This window comes from Dendroctonus ponderosae, unplaced genomic scaffold (assembly GCF_020466585.1).
Source record: "Dendroctonus ponderosae isolate FM_Combo_2020 unplaced genomic scaffold, Dpon_F_20191213v2 Dpon_F_20191213_2, whole genome shotgun sequence".
NCBI lineage: Eukaryota > Metazoa > Arthropoda > Insecta > Coleoptera > Curculionidae > Dendroctonus > Dendroctonus ponderosae.
Genome location: NW_026018165.1, coordinates 14778514 through 14786683, shown reverse-complemented (window position 1 = coordinate 14786683; position 8170 = coordinate 14778514).

Genomic DNA, 8170 nt, shown 5'->3' with positions numbered 1-8170 from the left:
GAATACTTCTGGAAAAAAGCGTAGCTGTCTTCTATTCAACTCGACATTACAGTCTACAAGTTTAAATTGTTGCACAGAAAAAAAGGCTGGCAACAAGGAATGGATGGCAACAAGGCCAGGATTAAGTTTCTTAGAACAAGCAGTGCTGATCAGCAAATCAGTTATTCATCGTGCCATATCTTCAATGTTTTAATGTCAAACTCAACATTTCCGCGTTTGGAATATCAAATTTCGAGGAACCCAAGCAGGAAAATTCAAATTAAACGACTGTGGTCACTTCAGAGTGAGAATGAATCGTCAATGAATGCATTTCGACACGTTTGCATGTTCTTGATAGTTCGCAGTCTAAAAAATGGTATTTTCAACTAAATAATACTCTTGAGTTAAGCTTTACATGTGAATTTACCGGCCTGTTATGTGCGCGAGTGTATTTTTTACTCCTCAACTATTCTTAACGTGTGGAGAAACATTGTCAGAACCAAGAAGATACGAAGAAAATAGTTGCCTATAACGAATGGACTGAAATCTGGGGAACGTGCCGGCCAACTTTAGCATTGGAGAAATTTTCAACTAATAAAATATTAAATTAAGCATTTGCACTTACTAGGTTAATGAGGATATTGGAAAAACGCAAAAATCTGGAAACGCCTTCACTAAAAGACTCAACGTGGGTTCCCCATCTGATTTTCAAGTCATGCTCAAGCGTAAAAATAACATGATAAATCATACTTTATTAATTTTCAGTTTCTTCAGATGGTCAGTTTAGCTCCATAAATTCTAGACGTACCGTATACGCAATAATTTGCCACTTTTAAGACATTCCACTGTACAAAGCACACAAAAGCTTATATCCTCATCGGCATCTCTTGCAGTATCGGCGGTACACGAACGTAATTAATAGGCTCTCATTGTTGTAATAAATTTATTACGCATGCCGCTTCGACAGTTCTGATAGCCCATAAATCGAAGTTTAATGAAGAAAATGCTTAATTAAAAAAAATTGGGTTCTACTTGGGCGACCGCGGCAGTCTGACGAGATTTGTGCTCCTAATATGGTAGCTTATCTAGACGGGCAAAATAGAATTTATCATTTGTTGTGGCAAATGGAATTAAATGCATTATTAATAGAGGTAGCAGCGGATTACTGCTGGGGCAGCAGTAATTTCAGCTATGCCAAAAGGTTGAAAGATTACTGCAGCTTGAAAGCTCAGTAGGCAGTAGGCAGTAGGCATATTATTGAAATGTACATCTAATCTGCTGGAATTATATCGGATATTGCAACTGAGATTCATATTTTTCGAGTTTGCAAACGCTGATTTTTACGTCTAACTCTTCTTTAAGCTAACATGCGGGAGATGTGCGCATAATAATGTATTTTCACAATTATTCTGGAATATTTTATTCGATCAACAAACTTTTAAATTTGAAGTGAAAAACATGTCAAGATTGTGGATTGACTGATCAGCTACTTGCGATAAGTTAAGTGTCCTTATTCTAGATCAGTTCTGCGAATTATTCGCCTTTCAGACAAACATTTAAAAATTAAACTAAAAGATTTTCTTTTGCCATACATTAAACGAAGAGAAGGAAAAAATACCATTCTCTGGTAGGTCAAACATTGGAAAAGAAATCGTTTGTTTATTTCATCTGATAGAAGAAGCTGATGCTCAGTAAAACTAAAAACATTTCGCTAAGCGTAAACTACGATCGACTTCATAAAAACTGATCTGAACTTTTCGTTTTTGTTCAGAAGTCAGGCACGTTGGCAAATTAACATTTTACATGAAAAAAACGCACATTTAAATGCTCTATTCATCAGAAGCAAAGTGAGTTTTGTAACTCACACGATTTTAAAAAGATCAGCAAAAAGCTACGACAGACTTCGGAAAAACTAACTAATCTAGAACGTTTCTTTTTTGGGACAATTAGGCACATTTACAAATTAACATTTTACATGAAAAAAAAGCGAATTTAAATGTTGCATTCATTGGAGCCACAGGAGTTGTGTAAAACGATTTTCAAAATACGAACAAAAATCCACGGTAGACTTCCAAAAAATTGACTAATCTTGTCTTCGTCGTTGAATGAAATTCAGGGAAATTTTCAAATTAAAATTTTACGTGAAAAAGTGTATTTACACGCTCTATTCAGCAGAGAAAAATTCAATTTTGTAGCTGAAAACATGTTTAAAATACGAAGAAAAAATACAGTAGATTTCGGATCGGAAAGACTGGCTCATTTTGATTTATGGCATTTTTAAGCGCACATAAAGTACATTAGAGTAGAATAGAGGTAAAGTGAGTTTGTAGCTCAAAGTGTTCTCACAATACGAACATAAAACTACAGAAGAATTAAGTAAAATTTACTAATCTTGAACATCGTCGTTTTTTAGTTAAATCAAGCAATTTTTAAATTAAAATTTTAATTATAAAAAAACGCAGCTACACGATCTATTTAGTAAAGCATTGTTTATTTCATCTGACTAAAGAGCTTGTGCTTAGAAAAAATTGAAAAATTTGGGTAAAACGTCTCAAACTGTATTGAACGTTCAACATACAACCCAAGAAAATATTCCAGAAACTATACTCGCGGTATTTTCGCTGCTTGCTCTTGTTACTCTAATTTAATTCTATGTGTTAAAAGATCTAACAACAATTTTGTGTTGGTGTAACTGCTTAACTTGTTATTTTTTCCAACTGCAGCTTATTCATATTAATTCTCTTAGAATCGATGAGCAATTTAGTCATCAAATTTATGTACCTGGACGAATATGGGCAATGAGACATTAAAAAGGCAACGACCTAAAAATACGACGTCATGTTAATGATGTCATGCCTATTTTCCTGAGTGAGAAAGCATTCAATTACGTCACGCTGCTCGTTTTGATGCAAAACTCCGTAAATTGAAGCAACTTCATGAATATTTAATTGAAATTAACGGGACGAAACTAATTGAACGTAAGAGCGTTTAACAACGTTTAGAAAATCGCATGCAGTGGCCAGATGAGGGTCGATTTTAATAAAGATATCGATGAAATCAACAGTTTTATTTCGTCTTGTTATACGTTCTGATAATTTCATCAAGATCCGAATTACTTTCTTAGTTTCAATTTTTTCCAGTATTTTTCTGGATCCACGAAAGGATGGTTTGGCGGCTCATTTTGCATATTCAGGTGTCAATGTTATTTATTTTGCAAGAAGATTCACATGTTCTTCTATCATATTCCCAACATTTGCTCAAATAACGGCTTTTTTATTCATTCATCTTTATCACTCCAGCCTGACAATGGGCGGTAAATTTATGTGAAAATTTTCCTATTTCAGCAAGCGAAATAGAGAAACCCTAGTGATAAGAATTAAATTGCGAAAGCAGAATCGACTTATTATTAAGTTATGGCCTGGCAGTCACTCGGCTTTTTCTAATCAATTTAATGGAGTTGCTACTTGTCTTTATCTATGGTTGCTATCTTGGAGCTATCGCTTGCTAACCCACTTTAGAATATGCTTATACATTTACAGTACTTTAAACTATAATAAAATGTTGGAAAACTATGGCTATTCTAACAGTAATGGATAATTTGCAAGTAATTTTCATATGGGTTTGAGCGATTGATATGAAGGATCATAAAAATATAATAGTTGTACGCGAGGAAGAAATAATTAGAACCTAAAGGTACTTCAGATTCTGAAGACATAAATAGAGTGAGCGCAGTGATTTCGACTGTCTGAAGCCTCCAGATCTTTTTTCCAAATAGCGCGCCATTTTTTTAGTTAAGATTTTCAGACCTCACACATCTAGATTTTGTTTCTAAATAATACGCGCATCAAATAAGCCCAACAAAAATTCAAATACCTACATAGATATTATAGATTTTACGATTAGATTAAAACTTCAGATCAAAACTTACTCTTTAACGATACTGCTTTTTACGGTTTTTGTCATTATTTTGTTGAAAGTAAGCAGTTGAAATGCAGATGGTTTGGATGGATAAAAGCAAAAGCCAACTTTCACACCGATCCAGATCCCGTTATTTTCAAGTTCTTGCTTTGAAGAAAAATATATATAATTCCATAACGAAACAGTCAAAAAAATGTAGGTCAACACTATGTTGATCCTCTTGATTGATTTTTCCTCGTCATTTTCGACCTTTTGTTATATCATGACAAATCAATCAATTGTATAATCTATTTGCTTAATACTTGCCTCATTACTCTTAACATATGTTCTATATATTGTTTTCATGTTCTAATGGCTAACAAATTAATTAAATAGTATTCCAATGAGCAAGCTCACATGTTCACGTTCCTCGTCCCGTTTTATAAGATTCTTATCAGGATATTAGATATGGCCGTTCGAAAAGCCACTGAAATTCAATATATTATGTGTTAAATGACGTGACTTACACTGACGTGCTGACGCACTAGACGCATTCATCATATACCCTCTTCTGCAAGACATTACAGACCAACAAAAAAATTGAGCTCGGCTCAGAGTTCGTGTTGCCACCTGAAGAATCGTGTTACTTGACTAATGGCTTCCATTTTTCCGAACGACGGAAATTATTTTGTTAATTGGCTTTATGGTAATTGCATCCAGTAATAATCACTATTTTTTGCCTTTGATCTTAGGCGCCGATTGATTTATAAGAAGTATTTGCTGTTGAAAGATAATTTGATTGAGTTGATAGTATCATGGACAAAAGTGACTTTTCCCAGTTAAGAGCGAGTTAACTTGTTTTGTAACTTTTCTGAATTGTTCAATTAATGCATTGATGAGAAACGATGTGATGGCCAAAGTTCATTAATTTTACTACAGGACTTGGTATCATTTTTGCTAATGTATGCGAATGCAAAATAATTGGAGTCCAAAAATCAGACACTGCAGAAACAATATGAAGCGGAAAAATACAGTAACAAAACACGCGAGACATAATTCCTGGATAGAAAAAATGTGGATGAAGCCACCACGATAATCATATTTATATTTAGTGATTAAAGTGTTAATCGTGGGAGTTTGTCTTTGAGGAAAAAAACTTCCTTTTCTCTGCAGATAATCTGGAAGTCAACACTATTTCTTCAGCACCTTGCAGAATTAGACTTGGTTTATCGATAGTTACTTTCCTTTTATTCCTGTTATTCCGATTTTATTACTTTAGTAATTTTGATAAATTTTCACATCATTGTCGACCCACATCATTATAATAATATTCGGGGAATCTGTCTATGTCCCCCAGAAAATGCCATAAAACATGACGCTATTTTCGATTTAGGTCAGCAAAGAGGTTATCCGGACCAGCACAATATGTGTTTGATGTCCGATATATGAATGTTGTGTTCCACTTTGGGAAAAATTACGTAAATAACAAGGCTTTGAATGTCCTTTCATTGAGTTACACAATGGATTCAACTTGAACTTTCCTTGCTCTATTAATTGGCTTTGATATTTCTATTACTATCAGTGAAATTATTCTATTCGACCCGAAATTGTGGGGTTGCATGCCACTGAAATAAAGTTCCTTCCCTTGGTGCTGATTCATGCTCCACCCTCAGTCCATCACCGTAAGTTCCAAATGAGCTCGGACAGTTGTACTAACAAAAAAGCACATTTTATGTATTTGCATAATATAATGTATTACTCTGGATAACGATCCGAATCTGCATGCAATCAAATATTATGTGGTTTTGTGATAGGAAACTGAAGTAAATACTTTAGATATGATAATGTAATCAATGCCTAGAGCGAATGGGGGTTTGAAGTCATATAAAACATACTCGCAAAAGCGTTCAGTTGTTAGATAATAAAGGAAAATTACGTGAATAGTTTTGCCAAAAATTCCAGTTTAATAAAAGCAAACCGCTAGAATAGAAGAAATGAGAAGCGAAAGAATTCAATATGTGTTTTATGCAGCTACAAAAATAAATTTTCTAAAAAGCATCTAAAACATGTTTTATGGTTCCCGTGAAGGAGCTGCACTATAAATTAAAATTATATGGACTGTTTACAGGCTTTCGACACCTGACTAATGATTAGTTTCCTGGGGTGGTATAATAAGAAGATATCCAATTTCGTTCAAATTCTTTTGCTGGATCTTTAGTTCATTTGCGTTTAAACCCGAAGAAGGCATGCATTTTTTTCAATTTAGAATTTAACTTGAAAAATATGGCTTTCAACTTTTGGTCGCACAATTTAAAATGTTTGTCTTTTTCTTGAAACTAGAGATAAATTAAGACTCAATTTTAAAAAATCTTTGAAATTTTGAAATAATTTTTCTTGCAATTCACGGTATTTGAATATATTTTTCGTCAAACTAAGAACTCGAAAATAAAAGGATTGGATCAATCTGAAAGCAAAAGCATATTTTTGAAAATTACGAGTAGTAATATTTATTTTGGTATCCGTATGTTTTTGCTTTTACACCGGCGTGAATTCCTTTCTGTTTAAGTTCTTACTTTGAAAAAAAAAACTTCTATAGCGCAACAGTTGAGAAATAATCATGAATTACAGTCACTATGTTGAATTCTCTTTATTATTTCTCGTCTCTTTTGAATTCGAGTTGAAGAAATGCTGTTTGTTCCGGAAAAAATCGTCAGCTCGTTTCACCTGTGTATCGTGATTTGGTAAAACAAAAATTGCTCAAAAGGCTTCAAATTCTGTACCGCGTTCATCGAAAGGAAGCGAATCATTGAAAAACATGCTTAAACAACCCGTTTTAAAATATGAAAAAAATCTGCTATATCTTCCTTACAAACACTACATATACATGTTGAGAATCATCTTGGGGTTAGAGTTACGCAGTTTAATGCATAGCTTTTCACAGCCGTGCCAAAATCGGCCCAAAAAGACACTTTTTCATGCGCGTTTCCTGAGATCAACCAGCCCTGAAAATGGTAGAGAATTTGAGGCGATTTGACTCTTTTTGATACACACTTTTTGGGTGGTTTTACGAATGAAAATATAGAAAAACCAGAGGAAATTCACTTTCTACATGTGGTTTTTTTTGCTCAAATAGCGGTGAAATTGATAGAGAATTTGCGGCTTTTTCAGTTATTTTAGTTTCGTATATACACGTTTACGTATACACATTTTGGCGTGGTTTTGCACTTGAAAACAACTACCAACGTGTGTGTTTTTGAGCTTAACCAGCGAAGAAAATTATTTAGAATTTGAGGCATTTTCAGGATTTTACCTTTTCCGGTACACAATTTTTTTACAATTGAAAAACAGCTCTTTCATTTGTTTGAAAACGGATTTTTCCCCTGCGTGGTTTTTTGACTGACGTCAAAAACACATATGAATCAGTTAATTTTTGGGCGCATAAGTAGCTGCGTACTATTTTCAATTGAAACACTAACAAAAAATTTGTACCAAAACAAGTTTAATTGGTGAAAATTTCTCAAATTCCAGTTTTACCTCATCACTTCATACTTCCCAATCTTGAAAACCTAAAAAATCCAAAGAGAAAGTTCCATTTTTGGCCCAAAAAAATGACAACATTCTAGAAACCCGACCTTCCAACAACCAGCAAACTTAAAGCTTAATTCCTATTACAGTTGCTCATAAACTACGTTAATTAACGCATGTCGCGAATTTAGACGTGTCTTAATTAATATGCTATCTTTGTACTAGGTTGTCTTTCTTTCGTTTTCCTTTTTGGTCTGATATCTCTTGAATGGCGCCACGTAATTCAAAATGTGCAAAATGCGAGACATGATTTTACAACTTTATACGATTACAAGGAAAATTTACACTGTGCCGACAGGACAGGCCATTTTATCATTTCTGAACTTCCTACAGAGCCGTATTTACTGGATTTTTCGTACTTGAATCAGTTTCCATAAATAAATTGAAACATTATTTGAACAAGAAATCACAGTATTTCTAGAAGGTTTGCAACAAACTTGATGAAGCATACAAAGAGTCATCTGTTTATCCACTATCATATCTGATTAATTCTAATAACCAAATCCACCTTGAACCGGGTTTAACATTAGTCATTAAGCTAATGAGGATTTAAAATAGTTCCCGGCATAATAAAAACGCACACAAATGCCAATCATTTTCCTTCTGAATTAAAAATAACAGTAATCCTGCATTTAGAAGGCCGGACTGGTGGGTAGCTAGTCATTTCATAATTGCGGATATTACGTTATTAAGAGCTATAATTTATAGC